This window comes from Vulpes lagopus, chromosome 9 (assembly GCF_018345385.1).
Source record: "Vulpes lagopus strain Blue_001 chromosome 9, ASM1834538v1, whole genome shotgun sequence".
Classification (NCBI taxonomy): Eukaryota; Metazoa; Chordata; class Mammalia; order Carnivora; family Canidae; genus Vulpes; species Vulpes lagopus.
The window spans coordinates 42,230,944-42,252,511 of record NC_054832.1 but is presented as its reverse complement, the minus strand read 5'-3'; the positions used below and the strand labels follow the sequence as shown (position 1 = coordinate 42,252,511).

At 35.9% G+C, this 21,568-nt stretch overlaps 1 long non-coding RNA gene across 6 annotated transcripts in view; it reads left to right on the top strand.

Annotated features, from left to right (window-relative positions):
• The window catches only part of LOC121499025, a 190,289-nt gene that overhangs the window by 36,326 nt on the left and 132,395 nt on the right, over nucleotides 1–21,568 (top strand). For 5 of the 6 annotated variants that reach the window (XR_005989973.1, XR_005989971.1, XR_005989975.1 and 2 more), the window contains exons 2-4: nucleotides 1,691–1,771; nucleotides 1,869–1,955; nucleotides 4,910–5,012. This is a non-coding gene — a long non-coding RNA (uncharacterized LOC121499025). The remainder of the gene's footprint in view (nucleotides 1–1,690; nucleotides 1,772–1,868; nucleotides 1,956–4,909; nucleotides 5,013–21,568) is intronic. The other variant, XR_005989974.1, reaches the window with a different exon arrangement.

Below are 21,568 nucleotides of genomic sequence, written 5' to 3'. Positions count from 1 at the left end.
GGCACTGGAACGTCATTTGAAACCAAAGTGGTATGCACTTCTTGTGGCTCTTACGTAATTTAATTATTGATGATAATTTTGATATCAGGGTCCTTTGGTCCTGAAGTACTGAAAGCATAGCAAAACCTCTGTGCATGCCCTTTCCTTTGTGCATCTGAATATGGAGCACTAGGCTTGTGCTACTTTATGCTGATGGAGGTGGAAGGGGAGACGGAGGTGGAAGCCTGCCACTGAATTTGAATTATGTAGGGAACATAGCCGTGTTGTACTCTCCTGTCAATATCTCCTTCCAGCTGGTGCTGACATAATTAGGCACATCAAGCACAGAAGAAGACATTTGAAATTCAGAGCCTTGTTCCAAGTCCTGTGAGTAGCTAGGGAAGGGGCCTGAAGTAATCAGTAACACATGGTAAGGTGTGCAGCTCTAGTAGGTTATCCACCCACCTCGGGTCTGTTCTAAGACGTGGAAAAGTAGAAAAGCCAAGACTGCTAACTTCTTAAAGAGTGGCCTTGTTTTAAGAGTTTGACTTATTAGAGTGTATTTTATTTTTTAAAAAAAGATAGATAGATGCTAGATAGATAGATAGATAGATAGATAGATAGATACTTAGAATTGACTCTTTCATCACCAGCATAAAGCGAATAAATATAAACTCCCTGAGACCAGGAGCTTCAACCTCCTTCATTCCCGGCTACACCCCCAGCCTCTAACGTGCTGGGTGTGGACCAAGAAGTGGCCACTAAGGATGTGTCTGACACAGTGAACATATAAATGGAGAGCCCTGGTCTTACTTATCCTCATCAATAAAGTGGGAATGAGTGCAATATGGGACTGTTGCGTGGATTAGAAGTAAATTAGATAAAGCACTGAAGCATCTGTAGCCGCAACTGATGTTCATTAAAGGGGGAGCCGTATATAATTATGATATATAATTGAAATTTTAATGGAGTCTATTATACAGTTTGCCTCTTACAAATATAACTCAGGCTTCTGTCCCTTGCCGTCTTGCCTTCCTCTCACTGCCTTTTCTCTCCCCCAGCCCTTCCTTATTCCCTTCCAGCCCTCTATTTCCTACACATTTGTTTGGCAGAACAGCGTAGTTATCGTTTTTAAATTTGTCTTCAAAACTTATGACTTGAGGATCTCAGATGCCACTCTAAAAGACATATCAAAGTATTTTCCTAAACAAAGACAATTATCTCCCAAGAAAAATTTTGGTGCCAGCGAGATTAATTTTTTACCCGCTTCAGATATGTGATTTCCACTGTCATTCATAGAAAGTTCTGTCACAGTTGAAAAAAAGACACCATATGGAACAAGGTCCGTAAATACGTTCCTACAGCATGTGAGGATATAAATTTAGTTTGTGATCCCAAAGATTACAATAATCTAAATGGTGGTTTTCAAACTGCAAGGTGGAATTCTAGAAGTCTCTGAACAAAGAGGGGTCGAAAGCTTGAGCCTCTGGCCCTCAAATAAATACTACTACTTGCATTTGTTTAATGGGTAAATATTTGTTTGGGGGCGGGGGGAATCCATGCTTGAAGAAAAAAAAGTGTTTGAAAATCACTGGACTAAATAAGCTAGAGGAACAATCAGAAAAATGTTGCCCCGGAAAAATTCTGTGGCATAAAACATTAGCAGAATATAAAGCAATTCTAATGAGACTACACTTTCTTCTATTTATAGTGTTCTTCAAGACGATATAATCCAAGGCATCATCTGGGCCAGAGACTGGGCAAGCGTATGTGTTTTTGCAACATGTCACCAGTGTGTATCACCCATTCATAACTTGAAACCAAGCAACAGAGTCAAAGCCTGTGACTTGTGACATGGCATAAAATGGTATTTCTCTTTTGTCTAATAGCTGCCAATGCTGGTCTACAGCGCTCCCAAATTGCTTCTGGTGAAGGGAATGTCTCACGATAATGAAAATGGGATACACAAGTGTAAGGTGAGTGATAGAGCTTTTTCTTCCACACGCTTAGAAGCAGAGCAGTAATTATGACTGTCACCTTCCAATGACAGTTTGCACTCTTTCAAGCAAAGTGAATTCCTAATTAATCTATCATGTATATTAAAAGAGCTTGCAAGGATTGCTGAACAAATTTTCTGCATTTGGGTCCTCTGAGAAGTGGAAGGGCAAGGTGGGATTCGGTATGCAAGGGAGTTGCTGGGGGCAACTTGAATGAAAGATAAAGGGAAAGGCAGCAGGAGGAGGCAGGGAAAGCCTGGGGACCACAAGGCTGGTCTGACTCCTGGGAAGCGAGAGAGGGAAGGAAGGAAGCTTGCTACGAAGAGTCTCAGATTGCAGCACTGTCTTAAGAAAGCTTGGGCCAGGCCAGTGCAGTCCCCAGGCCAAAGTTGCCCTCCCGTGGACTCCTGTTTCCTGTGAACACCCGCACCATATCCCAATAGGGAGCATCCTGGGGGAGGCGTCCCTTTGGACAAGCACTGGCTGTTGACCATAGGACACAGTGGTGGGGTCGGTCACTCAACTCTGCTCTTTGAGCAGGAGACCTGAGCAGTGCCTTCCCATGGTCTCCACATTTTCCAAATAGAGAAACTCTTTGGTTTTTTGAAGAACTCTTAAAAATTCTAACCTGGCATACAACAAATTTGGCCAGACCTTTTAACTGATCTGAAAAAAAAACCCAAATCACCTTTATCTTTGCTTTCACCACATAATCCCTCGCTACAGGTAACCAGTCCTAAAACTGGGAGTCTTCCAGTGAAGGGCTTCTGGCCCCCTTGAGAATTACGTGGTTCATGGTGTCTAGAATTGTCATGTTGACTGTGCTTTATTCATTCCACAAGCATGAAGGAATGAAGCAAGTGCCTAGTGAATGCCAGGCAAAGTATATGTCCCCTCTTTCCAACCTTTAAAACACTATTATGCACAGAACATGCAAGTTATTTTCAGAATCCAGAGCCTAGGGGACATACACCTATAAAATAGGAGGTGCCCACTAGTACTTGGTGACTGAATGAGTGAACTAGCCCCGTTCTGAGCGATGACATTCGGCCACCTTAGGAAGGCACAGTGCACTAGAACAGTTTTAAAGGGCTCTACTCTCCAATGCAATAAACTTAAATATCTCTACCCTTTATCCAAAATAATGTATTTTAAGTAAGTAAAAAAGTTAAGGACTGAAAAAGCTATCAATAGTGAGTCAAGTCATGTCACATTCCCAAAAAATTTCTGCTTTGGGAAGGTGTATTTGGTTGCATTTTTATGAATTTTTATATTTGATTTTTTTAAGCCTGTGTTTTCTATTGTTTAATCTTGGAGGATAATATAAAACCCAGAATACAAACCACACACTTACTGATGAGATTTCCTTGAAACCAAAAATGAAATTTTTTTTTAAAGCAGGGCATTTTAGCCTGCCTTAAAAACATCTGATTTTCCTGTTTCTGGCTAACTATATGTCTTTATAAAACTCTGTTTCCAATACAATCACATTCTATTAAGTTTAACAAGAAAAATTAATAAAACAAAACCATAACTTTAGAAACAGATGGTACTATATTCTTTTTTCCAGTCATGACATATAATACAAAGGCGTTTTATAACAGTCACCCAAGCAGGAAACTACAGTGATATTGTGGTTCAAAAAAAAAAAAAAAAAATCTTGTTTCTTTCAGTTCTATAGACATTTAAGAGACTGAGAGAGTGTCTGTTATCACAATGAGCAAAAAGTCAGAAGTACTAAAGTCGACCTCTACATTTACACACAATTTCCTGAAATCTTATAAATCACTCTGTAGTCCCTTTTTTCATATCCCTCCTGAAAGACCACTGAGGAATTAACCACAGGGGTTTAAAAGTTGAAGGCATGTTTCAGCTCTGCAGGATTTGTGCAAGCCATCAGATGCTACCCAGGCTTGGGAGACAGACATTTATTATGTATTTGTCGTCTGGCCTATTTTAGGTCTTGCTGTATAGCTCTATACTTTTAAATAATAGAAAATCATTACAGGTAATGATTATAGGAGGTCTTGATTTAACTGACCAATTTGGGAATTAAGTCTAAAGGGTTTTTAATTGTTATTTTGTAAGCTTTTAGAGTTTCTAGTTACCCCTGTCAATTCCTAAGAAATAACAAAACACACTTTGTAGTTAAAGTGAGAATATTTCCCTGTCGAAAATTGCCTGTTTTTATTATTGTAAGAATTGGTCCACTGAACTTAGCACAGCCTCCAAGGTCTCAGCGAGAATGCTATGATTAATGAGGTAGCCATTAATGTCAGTAGATTGAACAACCAAAATCTGATTATATTAAAGTGCTTCCCAAACATTAGGGTCACATTAACAGTTTATTGAAACAAGCTGATAAAATTTAAAATGGTCATCTAATTCCCTTGGGTTCCTAATTGTTGCATGATAAATCACTCTGTAGAGAAATCTATTACAATGTTCCAAATGAGAAAATGTAATTTACTGTACCATTACTAGGGTGTTTGAAGCACTTCAGTTCTTTAACGGGAGGATTTTGCTAGAATGAGAAAAAAAATGTTCAGATTTTTTTTTTAAGAGTCTGGCCTTGAATAAAACCTCTTAATGATAAATCTTCCAACTATGAATTGGGCAAGAAAAATGATGCATTTTATGAGCCTGCATTATGTAAAAACAAATTACATTAAAGTTCTTTATGCGTCGATTACTGAAAGTTCAGCGTGAATGAGCCTTTATGGATGCTCATCTACTCTTTAGGAGGAAATCAGTGCAGAAATCAACTGTACCCTCCAAACTAGTTGAAATATTTCCTTACTCTGGAAGTCTGGTCAGGTTCCCTCCAGAGACTAATGTCTCTGCTTTGAAAGACAATTTTCGGGGATCCAAGAGGAACAAGTGAAATCTTTGCCTGTTCAGGCTTCTGACCATATGTCAATCTCCGAATGCAGTATTTCCAGGAATGGCCCCGCAGTTTCATATATTGTTAAGCAGTTGAGACCATGTCGTCATTTATTCCTGGAAAAACCACTGGCCAAGAGAGAGAAGGAGGAGGTGAGTATTTCTGGGAATGGCCTGAAAAGGTGGTGACCCCCATTGTTTTTATATAACTGATGACATAGTTAAAGGAAAGGCATATAAGCAAATAATGGGAACTTGTTAATCCATGCAGTGTTTATGGCGAGGAATATTCTAGGCTTTGACACTCTAGATAATTAGAATTATTACTCAAATTCAAAGAAAAAAGTGTTTCTGAGCAGCTTTCTTCAACTCTCTCATCTCCCCAACTCAGAATGACATATAGTCCTTCCCTTTCTACATCCTAAGTTGACTGCATAAACCTTTCAGGGAATACTCACCAAATTGTAATCATTTATGCGTTTATGTGATCTACTTGCTCTTCAAGAACAGTGATTATATTTTGAAACAACTGTTTAATCCTGGATACTATCATGAAGTCGATGCACAGTAAATGTTCAAGAAGTGCTTGTTGAATGAATAATGAATGAATGGATGGATGGATGGATGAATAAATAAATCGATCTCCAAATAGCAAATTTGCCATTTTTTTCTTCAGTGCACCATGGATATTTTATATGTTTAATTTCTGATCAGGATGTCTTTGAAAATTCCTTCTATCACATATTTTTCATTTTACCAGGAAAGATTTGATGGGATGAATAATGGTTGGTTTTGGACACCCAGTATATTTTAGAAACTCAGAAGACAGAGTGTCTTGAGAGGAAATTATGTGTCTAGGTAGCTGCGTAGAGGGACTTGGAGATAGCCATCAGTTTTTGGAGTGATGGTTACACTTGTAGCTTAGATCAGCCTGTGATGAGCTCCTGAGAAAGCAGGGTTATTGGAAAGGCTGGTTTGGCCACCTAGAAAATTATGGCAACCAATCCCTTAATCACCACTTGTATTTTAAATGTCCCCAAGAAAGTTCAGATGTAGTTATTACATTTTTTTTTTACTCAATTCATAGTTGGAAAGCACTTTAAAGAGTTTTCCAAGAGCGTCTAGATGCCTCTAGGTAATCCTCCTACAGACTTCAGTGTCTTGACTTGAAAGGATAGCAGGGAAAGACAGTATGTAGAGCCAGGACCCAACCCTTGCACACACGGAGAATACAAAGAGGTGAAAATGGGTAAGTCATATGTATGCAATACATCAAATATCAGACCCTTTCATTTCCCATAGAAAAATTATTGTAAGAATAAGAAATGTATCTATATTGAGTCTCAAAAGTTAAATGTTTCTGTGGTCCAAGGCTTACAGATTTGATAATTTAACTAGCAGGAGAGCATACAGACTTTCAAAAAGCTGTAACATTTTCTCTACTTCAGAGAAAAATATCCTTTGATATGAATGAGTATTTTAAAAATCATATTTTTATTCAGAGGCTAGGACTTGCCTCATATTTCAGACCTTAAACTGATATAACACTAACCTATTTTGCTTATATTGCGGGCAAATACAGAGCATTAGTACCTGTATGGCCTTCTCCATCATTTCTCACAAGCATTTACTCAAATTTCTTCTCATCTGAGAGCCTTTTTTAAAAACCAAAGTACTGAAAAAGCACTTCTCCATCACCCTGCCCCCTTATCCTTTTTTGAAAAGTTGCTCTCAGAATACCAAATGTATTAACATATTATATGTTTTTTCATGTTATTGTCTTTCTCCCACTTAAATATAAGCTCCATGGAAATAGAAAGTTTAATTTTTATTCATAGGTAAAACCCCAGTGCCTATAAGAGTGTCTGGCACACCATAGTTGCTCAATAAATATTTGTTGAATAAAAAATAGAGGGAACAGGGTGTCTTAGTATTAAAGGCATCTTCTGTTTTTAGAAGAACAGGTCATTTATTAAGGCTGGAATACACAGTGCATAGGGGAGTGTAGTGATAAGATTTGCATTTTAGAAAGTTCATTTTGGCATCATGAACAGTATAGTCCATCTTTACACCAATTTTGATGACCAATGTTTTTTGACAAATTTAAATTATATCACTTCTATTAAGATTTCAATAAGCACTAAATTGAAATGGACATTAACTGAGCATCCAGAAGAAAAATAGCAAACAAGGGTCTTGGATCATCCACAAGTTGAATTTGTTTTTTCTTTTTTTTTTTTTTTTCTTTTTTTTTTTTTTGAATTTGTTTTTTCTTAAAGCAAGTAGACAACACCTTGGCTGGGTGGCATTTCAAGCTCCGTTGGTTCATGAATACCATTGTCTCCTCATTTTCATTGTCAAAGATCTCAAAACTTTGAGAAAAAGGTTTATATTTGCTATTTACTATAGAAGTTAGGGAGATGTTAGTATCATGCATGCTCAAAGACGCAAGATAGAAACAGGATGCAGTTGCTTCCTAGATCTATGATTCTCATCTCCGTTGTGACCCAAAAGCACATGTCATGATTCCGAAAGCAGGGAGGAGAGCAGTCAAGTCAAATTCAGAATACTGGTAACTCTCTAATCCCAGCAACCGTTCATGGGTGTACCTATCTCAGTGAAAGTCTTCTTTTTGAATCTTAAGTAATTTGATTAGCTAGATAAAAAATAAATACTAAAAAAATAAATAAATAAATAACATTATGAATTAAGGTCACGTTTTCTTTGATATTGAGCTTTTTTCCTATAGATTTAGTCATAATTTGGGTTCCCTCTCCTGTGAACTGCATATTTGTATCCTTTGTCCATATTTTTCCTATTGGTTCTTTGTATTTTTTCTTATCAATTTGTGGAAGTCCTTTGTATTTTCTGGTTACTAATCCTTGGAAGACTATATGGGTTGCAAGTATCTCATTTCCTTTTTACTTTTCTTGCATTTTTTGATGTATACATTTTTTTCTCCAATGCAATAAAATTAATCAGGCATTTTCTGTGTCATCATTGTTTTTGTGTTTAAGTCTTATTTAAGAAACCCTTCTCTACTCTAAGGTCACAAAGAATTTTCTTCTGAAAATTGCAACCCTATCCTCTCCTCCAGACACTTTATACTGCTACTTCCAGTAAATTTACTTTTCTTTAAAACACTTGTAACTTTCTACTATACTATACAATCTACTTGTCTATGTTTTTATTGTCTCGCCGCATTAAATGTGTGCTTCATGAGAGCCGGGAGTTTGGTATGCTATTTTTTAATGATGTGTCCCTGAAACCTACCAGAATGCTTGTTACAAGTAGATGTTTAATAAATATTGATAATTAATAAGCTAGTATTTCTTATTTTAAAACTCTACCTTTTACATTTCAACCTTTAAATTTCTTGGAATTATTTCTGTGTGTATGACACAGAGTGCCACTTTTATATGTTTCCAAATGAATAACAAATTGTCCCAGCACCATTTATGCAGTTGCCCAAGAATTCAAGCATATGTGCAGGCTCCCTAAATACACCTGTTTCCATATATTATTATATATACACTAGAAGGTAAACTCCATTAAAACAGAGACTTTCTTTCTTATCTGATCTAGCTTCAGTACCTAGAACAGTGCTTATCAAAATGGAATATTTTGCAGAAATGAGAACAAATGATCTGTAACCACATGCAGCAACCTGAATGAATTTCACAAGTATAATATTAAACCAAAAAAAGCACAAAATACTAGAGTACTCACCATATGAATCCATTTATATAAAATACCATACAGCCAAAACCAACATATAATTTTAGACATCAGAATAGTGACCAAAAGGGCCCAAGAGGGAAGTCTCTGAGTGGCTGATAACATTCTGATCTTTATCTGGTTGCTGATTAATTCAATAAAAAAGTTTCAAAAGTTTAATAAATATTTGTTTTGGGCTTCTTCATTCCATTGCTTTGTCCCTATATGTCTACACCAATACCAGATGACATTAATTACTAAACTTTAAAATGAGTCTCACACCCAAGAAAATGAGTTTTCTGTCTTGTTATTATTTATCAAATTTGTATTAGCTAACATAATTGAGAATTTATCCTGCCTTTTCTATTCAAACTATACTCTGGGTAATTAAACAGTAGATGAAGAAATGGTTCTTTTTATAGAACCATTCTAGCTAATAATGTGGAAGAATTATTATCTTAGCAATAGAGTATCACTATTTCTCAATTTCTTCTGTATTAATGGATCTAGTCCTTCATGACCAATGGCTGCTAACATTTCAAAAAGAGAGACTTTATGTACTTGCAAAAGGAAGACCACCACCTGGGAAGTAGTGTTGCCCCCAAAAAGAAATAAAATAAAATTGTAAAAATAAATAAATAAATAAATAAATAAATAAATAAATAAATAAAATTGTACCTGAATTTTATTGAACTTCTACATGCTGCTAGCGATTCATAAGAAATATAGAAGGCAGAAAAAGGTATTAAACTACAACATGGGATGCAACCTGAAAAATTCAGAACATAAGAAACTACAGGACAAACCTGGTTTATTCAACAAGTAAATTGCAAGAAAAATAAACAGTGGGGATAAGTGTGGGAGTGGTTATATAGACTTTCCACCAGTTGGAATGCATGGGCCTTGTTTGAACCCTGAGTCAATAAAATGAACTGTAAAGCAATTATTACATTTAGGAAATAATTGGAAATTTGAACACTGAGTATTTTGACAATACTGAGTTATTTAAGCATGATGACATAATGGTGGTTAGTTTGGGTTATTTTATTTTTTATTTTTTTATTTTCTATTTTTTTAGTTTTTTTTAATTGAGCCTTTTTCTTTTTGACATGCAAAATATTGTCGAATGAAATGAAAAAAATGTATTAACTAATCTCAGTCACATAATTTTACAATAGGCTTATAAAGTCATATATATGCACACAAACCTGTCTGGATTTTACTAGAATTGTATTAAATTTAAAATTTAATTTGGGAAAAATTGATATCTACAATATTTATTCTTCCTGTACTATTTTGTAGATCAAAACTCCCTCTACTTAATCTCCTTTACTCAAACATTTTTTCCAATGCATCTTTCCAGTATAATTTTAGAATAATTTTGCCAACTCCTTCAATAATAGGATTTGAGGTTTAACTGATCTTTCATTCTAGCTATATATGAATTTGGGAGCGATTGAGAAAGTTGTAAACATTGTCTTTCATAAACATGGAACATATTATTTGGCCATTTAACTATTTTTCCATAGAAGTCCCAAATATCTTTTATTTGCATTATTTGTAGGCAATGCATATTTATTACTGTTCCTTTGAAAAATGGCAGTTTAATGTAGTTGTTCAGAGTATGAGCTTTGAAGTTGCTTGGCCCCATAAATCACTAGCTGTGTACCTTGTGGCAAATGGCTTAACTTCTCTATTCTTCAGTTTCCTTGCCTGTAGAATGGAAGTGGGAATAATAATTATTATTTCTGCCTCAAAAGTTTTTGCTTTTCCTTGTTACTACAGATGACACATAGAAGTCAATAATATTAGTTACTAAATATTAGATTATTTATTATCCTTGAGTACTGTCCTTTCATTTGTATTTTTCAGCATATTTTTCAAGAAAGAATAAGTGTATTGAATTTTACAAAATGAATTTATTTCTGAAATTACCACTTAAACTATTGACACTACGCTTGTATGAATAGATGACACCATAGTTGGCTGCTTTAGAATGTTTCAAAGACTGTACTGAAGAGTTTGTTTCCATCTTCTGTGGCTCCTGTTAAATTTAGGTGTTCTACTTCTTTGGTAAATTTTGATATTCCATTTTGTGACAATGAAAGGAGAGAGGTCAGAAGGAAAAAAAAGATTAAGTTTGTTGGCAATAGGGTTGCCAGATACTAATATAGGATACTCAGTTGAACTCGAATATCAGATGAACAACAAATAATTTTTGTAGCGTAAGTATGTCCCAAATATTACATGGAATATTCTTATAGTAAGAAAAAATATTTTTTATCTGAAAATTAAATTTATCTCTGAGTCCTATATTTGTATTTGCTCAGTCTAATTAGAAAGCTATTGCATTTGATGACAGCAGAGATGGAGGAAATGAAAAGCTTTGAGAAATGGTGATTCCACTATTGACCTTTTGGACCATCAGTCACTACCTCCTAAATACAGACCACCCTTACACCCAATTCTTCTCTAAAAAGAAAAGAGTTAGAGTCTTCTATTAGTTTTAGTCTCAGCACAAAAAATGTTACATTTCCAAGGCAGAAGCAGTTATTTCATGGTTGTGTCTACTGGATATTAGGTTACCGTAGAGGCTTGCATCGAGATCAACATTATAGAAACCAAAGTGCCCCTCAGTAGTTAGAAGAAACACTGCCAACAGCAGCATCAAAAACCACAAGAGCTTCTTGTAGTCTGTGTTTCATACAGCTATGTACAGTTCTCACATTTTAAATTTTACATAATGCGTTTGTCTTATTAAAAATGGAAACAAAGAGAAAGTACTTCCGTCCATTAATCTCCTCCAGGTGCTTTATCCTCTTCTCTTTGTTTCCCAGCTGGTTTTGTATTTCTTGTTTTTTATTATTTATTTATTTATTTATTTATTTATTTATTTATTTATTTATTTTTGATTTCCAGTTCTTGCATCTTTATGTCTTTATCTGCTCTTTGAAACAAAATCAACAGTAAAAAGGAAAAGCCATTAAACCAATGAAAGCATGGCTATGGTTGCAGATTTAAGTAGCACTTCATCTAAATCCGAGCCACTCTCTTAAATTAAGAAGATTGTTGGTTTATATATATGTATGTGTATACACACGCACACACACACACAATATATATATATATATATATATATATATATATATATATACACACACACACATATGTCTTCTCCAACTGATGGCAGGTCACAAGTTTAAATTCCAGTCAACCGTATAAAGCTATACCTCGACCTTGTCTGGCCAATGAGCGATCACTTGGACTAAAATAATTTCCCATTCTATCCATTTATCCAAGTCAAGCAGGAGCTAGCAACTCAGTGGATGAGAAACACATCTATTTAAAGTAAGAGCTAGTCCTTGGTTTATAAAAACTTTCCCTAGGCATTCTGAAAAATCATTCGAACACTGTCAGATACAAGTTTGAATTCCAGCTCTTTCATTTGCTTGTTTTGTGACCACAGATAGTTTAGGTGACATTCCTGAACTTTAATTTCCTTTTACATAATAGGGGGAAATAATACTGAGCTTATAGGTGTATTGTTGTTAAGTTTGTGTAAGGCAGTGCCAACTTATATAATATTTATGTTAAACTACAGGTGAAAATATAAAATAATACAATGACTTTGGGAGATATTGCGGAATTTTATTTATACTTAAATGTACACCTACCATATTACTTGGCCATTCCATTTCTAAGTATTGAGCCAAAAGAAATAAAGTGTATGTCCGTACTATGACTTGTACATTCAATGTTCATAGGGGCTTTACTTGTAAAAGATAAAACATGGGAACAATGTGAATGTCCATTAATAGGCAAATTCTATTTTATCACTAAGTATATATAAATAATGAAATAGAATTAACTAATAATACATGCAACAATATGGTGAATCTCAAGATAATTATGCTGGGTAGAAGAACCCAGAATCATACTGCAATAGTCCATTTATTTAGAATGCTAGGAAATGCGAATTAATGCAGAGTAACAGAAAACACATCTGTGTTTTCCTGGGATGGGTGTGGAGGGAGCCAAGTATCACAAAAGGAACACAAGGAACTTTTAGGCTTGTGGAATTGTGTATTACCTCAGTTGTGCATTCTAGAGGTGTATCTATGTGAAAGTCATCCAAATACACACTTCAGATATGTGCAACTTAGTATACCTCAATAAAGTTGAAAGGAACAAAATATAAAGTAGTATCATTATTATTAATAAGCTCATTTTAGTATCCAAAAAGAAATCCTTTTCAATTTTTCCTTGAGCAATCAAGATGGTGATTCCTATGCATATTGTACCTAAGAATTTCCTTGATTCTGTGCTATTTCTCTACAAAAATAAATTCACTTTAATCAATTTTTGTTAGGAAGTTTTTAAAATATTTCTAATTCATTATCATTATAATTATTGATAAGAATTAAAACTCCTGTATACATATATAGATATTTCAGTTTAGGGTACCCGTCACCATACTTGTTACCTGAATTTCTTCATGTTTTCCTTTTTCTATCATGAAAGCATATCATCTTATGCTTCTTTAAAATTGCGTATGTTCAGTTCCTCCCCTGCTGCTCACATATCCAGACATCCCTACCATAAGTCACTATTACTCTATCTCTAATTCACTTCTTTTAGCTTACCCAACACCCTTGACCTCTCTTTACATATAATTTCATCTGTCCAATGACTCCTAACCTCTGCTCCTTCACTTCCAAAAATGCCATGAAGACCACAATTCCTTCTTCTTGACCCATAAAACCCTAAGCAAGCTTGCCTGGCATCCCCTTTTGCCTTTTTCAGCAGCACAGATCACATAGAAACGTGACAGAAAATGTGTGATGAGCCATTGGTTACGAATAACATCACTTTCCTTCTCCTAATAACGTTCTCTTACGAGATGCTAAGAGTAAGTTTTTAGGATGGAGGGAAAACTTAAGGGAGGAACAAAAATGAAGAAAGGAAAGCAAAAGACAAGAAAAGGAGAATGCAAATAAATTCTATCAACTCCATGTAGGGTACATTAGTGGCTTTATGGAATCAGTATCCTTCAATAGAGCCATAGTCCAGTTTCCATGTTTTACTTTCCAAAACTCATTCAATCCATAAGCAGAAGTAAAAGGAATCTTCCAGATAGTCACATCACGTACCTCTTCCAAAGCCTTCCCATTGCTTCATACTCCTGATGACATCTCCCTGTTCCCAAATGTTCTCTCTCCTTACTTCTCCAGGCTTACTTGGCACTGACTCTTTCCACCTCTTCCACCATGTTCTGAGAAATCTCACCTTCCTTAGAATATATTATGGTTTCCCCTCTGCCTCATGGCCTTCACTTATAGAGCTGTCTCTACTTTTCCATCCCCTCGTTTCACCAACTCCCAATCATTCGCTCTTCAAGCAGGTCTTAGTTTGACAATCAGATAGTTTGAGACCATTGACTAAACACCAGTCTCAACCACACACTCCTATTTATGTAAACCCTTGTGAAAATTGTAAATTATACTTTTTCTTTCTGTCATGGACCATATTTTTTTAACATATTTATTTGTATGATTATTTGTTCTGTGTCTCTCCTTCACCAAATCCGTTATGTCAAGGACTGGTAAATAATTTGTGTTCATTTGAAGTTTTGTTTTGTTTTGTTTTGCTTTCCATTATATCCATAGCCTTGACTATAGTGGTGAATGGCACATAGTAGGTCTTCAATGGGTATTTGTTTAATGAATAAGTGAATGAATGGCTAGATGGAAAATGATTTTATAAAATAAAGCCTTATCCTCTCATACATGAGAAAATTGAGGATCACAGAGTATATTGCCAAGCTCATACACACTCCATTATTCATTGAAGAGATAACAAAGGAGATAACAAGGAAAGAGAGCCGGGTACAACTAAGAGAATAAGAATTCATGACACACATAAGCTTCAGTTTAGTTGCAGTGAAAATGCATTTAGTTACATTTTCTTTTTTTTTTTTTTTTTTTATTTAGTTACATTTTCCACTTTAAACCAGAGTGCCTGATTAGGTCCAATGCTGCTCTCTCAAAGTGAGAATCTCAGAACTTAGTCAAATAATCCCCTATGGCTACGCCCTTGTACCTTGGGCCACATCTGCCAAACCTGCCTGTGATTTCAAGTGCAGCTGCGGTGGTTCTGCACATGCTGCTAGTGTCCTCTCTCCAATTCCCCCCTCAAGATTTTTTCTAAATCCCAGGATCTCACCCAGACCCCGTGCAATACAGTCTGGAAGGAAGGGGGAGCTAATATCTCTGGAGCAAGCATCAACCAGTATGTGATGGAGTGCGTAGATAAATGCCTCCATCTTCCTGTCTTTCATGGGGACAATTTGGAAGTGCTTTCCACTCTAGCCTTAGAAAGATCCCAGAGTTTCTGACCACTATCCACAGTGGTGGCCACCCAATAACCAATGAATCCATTATTGAATTTCCCTCCTTCCTTGTCTGGTTCCTTCTACTCTCACTCTTGCTTCTTAAATTCACTCCTCACATAAACTACCTACACCCAAGTCCTGATTTAGACTCTGCTTTGGAGAAAACCTAAATTAAGACCTCCCCATTTATTTATTTAAGTATTCATTATGGGCAATGCTGGGAACTACAAATTATTTTTTAAGATTTTATTTATTTATTCATGAGAGACACACACAGAGAGAGAAGCAGAGACACAGGCAGAGGGAGAAGCAGGCTCCATGCAGGAAGCCCAATATAGGATTCGAGCCCAGGTCTCCAGGATCACGCCCTGGGCTAAAGGCAGGTGCTCAACCGCTGAGCAACCCGGGCATCCCGGGAGTTACAAATTAAATAGCATGTCCTTACCCTTTAAAAATTCGCTGTTTCATGGGGCACAAAAAAAATGTAAACATGATGAATTATAATAGAGCAGCAGCTTTGTGATAGATAAACACACAAAGTTGGGAAATAAATATGGAGCTGTTATTTTGGTGGGAGAACCAGGGAACAATTGAAAAGATAATGAAGATTTGAGGAGCCTTACAGGATCAATAGAAGTTTATTAACAAGATAAGGCGTTAGAGAAAAAGGCATTTAGGATCAACAGGTTCAAATGCACACACTGAATCACAGAAGAACATAACATATGTTGGAAATAGTAAAATATTCAAGGAACCCTTAACAGAGGTACTAGGGTTATACTAAGTTATACTGGGATTGGTCACCAGGGAAGGGACATTATAGGTGTTGAGGTAACATAAATGCCAGAATAAGAGTTTTAAGGGATAAGACCTCCTATTTTATGCTGAAACAATGTGTAAGCATCCAGAGTCTTTCAACAAGGGAATTACATCAAATGAGTTTGTGGAAGATAATCTCGTCAGTCACAAAGAAAATGAATGATCCAGCATTGGGGAAAGCTGGCAACAAGGAGACATTAAGAAGGTGGTGTCAGTGAGGATTCAAGAGAGAGAGATTTTACCATAGCTGACCTCTGAATATCTCAGGCATTCCAAGGATATCTAAGGTTGTTGGTTTTTAAACAGGTGCCCTCATACTTCCATAATTCCCTGGGATTTGCTCCTGTGGGCATAACCCATTCAGACTAATCAAATCTTACATACAACAAAGCACTGTTGTCTTTCATTGATTCTTTGGGACCAAATGTGAGAGGAAGATCTGCATGTTGGAAGCTGTTTGACACCCATGGCTTAGTGAGGAAGGTAGGATTGGGTGGAGGGAAGATTTGAACTGGGGTACAAACGACGGTATCCACCAATCCCACAGGGAACTCCAGAGCTGAGATGGTCCTCTAGAGTCGTGTGGCTTTGCAGCAAGGAGACAGAGCCTTTACAGTTCTCCTTGTAGGCCAGTCATTGTGTGCAAACTATCTCTAGGCAGGAGCAGTGCCCTTGGACACGGAGGCTATCTTTTGCTCCAGGCCATCCCCAGAAAATAAATTCAGCTGAGACCTGCCTCCTGCCACAAGAGAAATGTCTCAGTCCTGGAGGGCAGATCTAATAGGACAACCACAGTGTCCACTACAGTTCTTATTTTATACCCAGTCCCATTGATCGCGGTGAGATCCTGGTAGGCTTCAAGGAGGTCAGTTTTAACATAAGGTGCTCCCACCTTGGTAACACCAGAGCATGATCAGATCAGCGTTTTAAAGCCAGAAAGAAGGAATAAAGTCCTCCTCTAGGAGGTTGTTTTAGTGTTGTTGTTTTTCTCCAGAAGATGAATTCAAAATACTGTATAATCGTTACTGGATTACATGATTTATTTTATTTTTTTATTCTTTGGTTTTGTCAGAAACCAGTTGGTTTTGTCAAAAATAACTTAGGAAGTACTTCTGAAATTTTCTAAGCAGCAGCATTAAGAAGCCTCCTTGACAGAAATGTTGCCTCGTCTTAAGTTATTGCTGAGGCAGACTGTCAAATAATGAGTGGCCAACTCTGGTACTAAGAAAATAAATTTTAAAAGAAGTCACTATGTCAAACTGCAATTTCTGGTAGGTACCCATAATCAGCAGCTCTCATAAATAACTAACCAGAATTGGGTGATTCCTGCCACTCTGGTGACTAAAAACTAGTTATTTTATGTCAATACTCTACAAGGTAGCAATGGCATTAAACTCCTACCTCACCACCCAAAAATCTCCCCATTGCATTATTCCAAAGCAGGATTTGATCCATTATGTTTTCAAAGCATTCTGTTCCAGTTTGCTAATTTCCAAAGAATATCCACTTACAATTTTAAGGCATGCCATTCTCCCGAGACATAACTCTCCAGAGACACTCTTCCTCATCCTCTTTTAAAAGACGTTCTTTTGGAGCATTTTCAAGCTATGATTCAAGGTATCAATAAATCTCTTCTAATAACTTGGTATAAAAAAGAAAAGCATATTTGAGACTGTGTTTTCTTAAATATTTATTTCAAATACTACATTTTCACAGTGGTTTTAATCCTAATGTCATCCTTAAAATAAATCATTATGTGTACTTCATCTGATCTTTTCAGAATGCAATAAAACAGATTGTTTTTAATGGCTGTTCCAGCAATGAAAAATATCTGTGTTAGGTGGAAACAACAAATTGATGCTTTTTCAATTCCTTTTAATGGCATGAGGATCTTTGCAACCTGCTGTGAAAAATATTCTCTTAATGATAGGCCTGTGGCACAACTTAAGGAGTCATCAAGAAATAAATGTGCCGCTGTCTGGTTGGCAGCTTGGTGTCCCTTAATTGAAGTGTTATAAGATTCTGTGCGGAGGAAAGCCTCCAGGGTTTCGTAGCTAAATGGCACGGACACCTCTGATGAGACATGCAGATGAAGATGTGTCAATACAATCTTCACCAATTTGCTCTAATAGCAGGGACTGATTAATTTTATAACCACGGGTGCTTCTATTAGCTAACCTAAGGAATGATTTAGACTTTATTAAGCGACTTATTTCTATTTTTTTTTTCAAGAGAGACTACTGCAACATAGTGTATCTCTGAGTGCTGCACTGTGGCACATTTTCTAATAAAGATTCTAAATTTATTATTAAAGAAAGGATCATGAGCTCGCCTTGGCTTATGGGAGGCTTAGCATCAGTAACTTTTGGGGACTCCTGGTGTCTCAAACACATTTCAATAATCTTGGAGTTTCTCAAAACTAAAGTAACTTCATATTTGAAGCAATCGAGTTGACAGCTCTTAAATGCATTTTTAATGTGCCAAAAAAAATGGAAGTAACTGAATCAAGGGTATGTGGCTGTATATTTTTATCTTTTTCTTGATATAAAATTGCTTTAATATTTTATCATAATTGCCCTTGGACATCTAACATCATTTGGTTACACATAATCAACTAATGCTTTATATTTTAGGGCTTTGTTCAATAAAAAATTAATTATCATGCATGGGTGGGCAATGTATTTGGAGATTGAGCTACATTATTTTATGCATAAAACAGGCTCCAGTTTATATAGTGAACCCAAAATTGCTATAACATTCACAGTGCAATAAAAATCAAATACAGAGAGTCATTTAAAACTTCTGAAATATGAGCTCAGGGACACACCTTTGTATTTTTTTAAACTATAAAAAGAAATGAATCTGCATTTACTATAAGTTGAATTTCCAGTAAATTTATTTAAAGGAAAAGAAAAGACTGGAAACCCATTAAAAGCCATTTTATTCCACAAGCAGGCTACTCAACGAGACCATTATTAGTACTTAATACTATTATAGAGCTTGATATTGTAAAATGCCTATTGTAGGAGATGTAATATTCAATAAATAACAATCCACATCCTTCTCTCAGAGCTAAGGATGTTTGTAAACAGCCTTTGGAGGGAAAAACAGACACATGTCTCTTCCACTCCAGGGTTCTTTTCTTCTGGGTTTATGTCAGGTTGTAGAGAACTGTAGTGAATTTAAAGAGATCTGTATTCCTAAATTTTATCCAATTTCCTAGTTATAAGCAAAGGGTATAATTAAAAATTTGGAAGACCAAACTTCCTGGGTCTATTTGGAATGGAAAATTTTTATGGTTATGATATTTCTCATTCATTCCTTCAAAAACATTATGATGTCCTAATTTGACTGTAGATGTAACTAAGTGATTCAGAAAATAAATCAATAAACTAGAAATGAAATCTATTTCATTTTTTCAAAAAAAATCCAGTTTTTTGAGTAATATTCAAACAAAATTCTTAAAATGCTCTAGACTCCATTCCTGAATTAGTGGAAGTGTACTGTATTAGGAAATGAGGAGCTGGGTTCAAGGTCTAGCCTTGCTACTAAGCAGCTGTACAAGGTTAGCTATATAACTTTAGCAAGTTTCTTAATCTACTAGACTCACATTTTTTTCCACTGGTAAAACCAGGAGTTAACATTAGATCACCTTTGAGGTAGCATTTGACCCTACCATTTTATTTCTAATAAATCAGGACCAAGTTATGATGACCACTTTGATATTATAAATATTTTGAGTAAAAGCCACACTTAGAGTTCCAGTACTACTAAAGATTTTTATCCCCTTCAGAACAGCACACATTTTAGGGCATTTCTTACTCATGGTACAAAGACTATCAGCCCTAAGATAAATTAGTACTAAGCATTTGATTATTTATCTTATTTATGTTTCTGGTGGGGCGTATGCATAGCAATTTCTATGTAATTGCTAAAGCCAAAGAACGGGTAGTCATTGGAGGCCACACAAAAACTACCCCAGTAGATTACCAACAATGACGAGCAAATAGTGACCATTTATAAAAATTTAGGCGTTTCTGATCATTTTGTTACTTAACTTTTTTTTAATTCATCAAAATTCCAACCACCTCTATGCTAAATATGTATCATCTACTTTGAACATGAGGAATGCATCAAAGTGTTTAAAGGATTGAATAAAATACAATTAGAAGTGTTAGGTGTTTAGAGTGTTTGTTTACTTAATCAAAAATTTCAAGTTTGTGGGAAGAATAAAAATGAAGTTTGTGTGAGGATTTCAAGAAATCATGGGATGGAGATTTAAAGAAAAATAGTTGAAATATAATCAGTGATATAAAGACATTTTGGATGGTAAAAAATAATAGCACTGAAAATAAGTGCTATATCCATATATCCTCATATATGGATATTTATTTATAAATTACATACATGGGCTTTTGAACTAGGATACTATGAACATGATATTACATATATTAAAATAAATTTTTAAGGAATGAACAGTAGTACCGCAGTAGTATTTTTTCTCTGTATCTTAATGAATAACATTGTGCTCTCTGCTGAAGTGCAATCACTCCATTTTGGAAGTCACTAAAAGATTCTAGCAGATTGAAATGAAAGTTCATGAGAAATGAAAACACTGAAGGAGAAAAAGAACATTTGGAAATGGAGGTAAAAGATCATCACAGAGGGGATAATGAAAATATGAAAAACTACTGGGTCTGAATAAGTGGTAAACTGTTGTCAGTGTGGAAAAGACTAACATAGGAAATAATGTGAGCATCGCAAGACAAGATGTTGGGTATAACACTTAAACATATGGAGTATGCTCTCATCATAGAAAGGTTTTTATTGACCCTTACACAGGCTGAGACAGCTTCCCTATTGGGAAATCTGATTTTAGAGGATACAAGCGAAGCCAACAAATTACAAAGAATGCATCCTCCAGAGCCAGCCACGGTCTTCCCATCCACGGGAGCCAAGAGTACATTTCCACCAGCCATCATTCATGGACAACTATGCATTGTCCTCTCTGGGGGCCTGCTTGTGGGATTCTGTACCTGAGAACCAGGTTGTTAATTGTGCTTACAAAGAAATATCTGAGTAAATACATAAAATATGTTAAAATATTATTAATGACTTCCAAGTCCACTAAAACACATTTGTTTCAGCGAGAATAGCCAAAGATCATCTAAGTCTTTGTGTCAGGGATTCTCGGCGGCCTTTGTTGGTAGAAGGAAATGTCTCTCCGGGTCGGGGTGAATAATTCACAGTGTGGTCCTTCGGCTCAATACAGAGCTGGGATCCTTGACTATTGGACTGAGTGAAAAGATAAGGAGGGACAGATTTGAATTAGGCACTTTCTCTATGAATTTTTCTTTTTGGTAATATTAGAAACGTTTGTGTTTGTATCGTAGCAATGGCTATCTGTTTTGATTGCTTAGCCAGGCCCTATCTAACACAGTGTGAGAGGAGGTGATGTAAAACTTAACTTCCATATGATCCCAGAATACATAGGTATCCATGGGCAGAGCAGTCACCGACATGTGACCGCACTCTTACACAACATCATAAAAGAAAAACCTATGGGGGATGGGGAAGGTCGGTGGGTATGTAAATGAAATCATACTTTACAAATTCAACTTTCAGCATGTGTTCATGGGTTCTACGCTCATTTTTCACTAAAAAAAAAAAAGTCAACTGAGTGCTCTAGATTTGCATGCAGCTATTTCATATTTCTTTAGAGTATCAACGCATGATCCATAGCATCAATTCTCTTCAAATCTACATTCTTAAATAATCATTG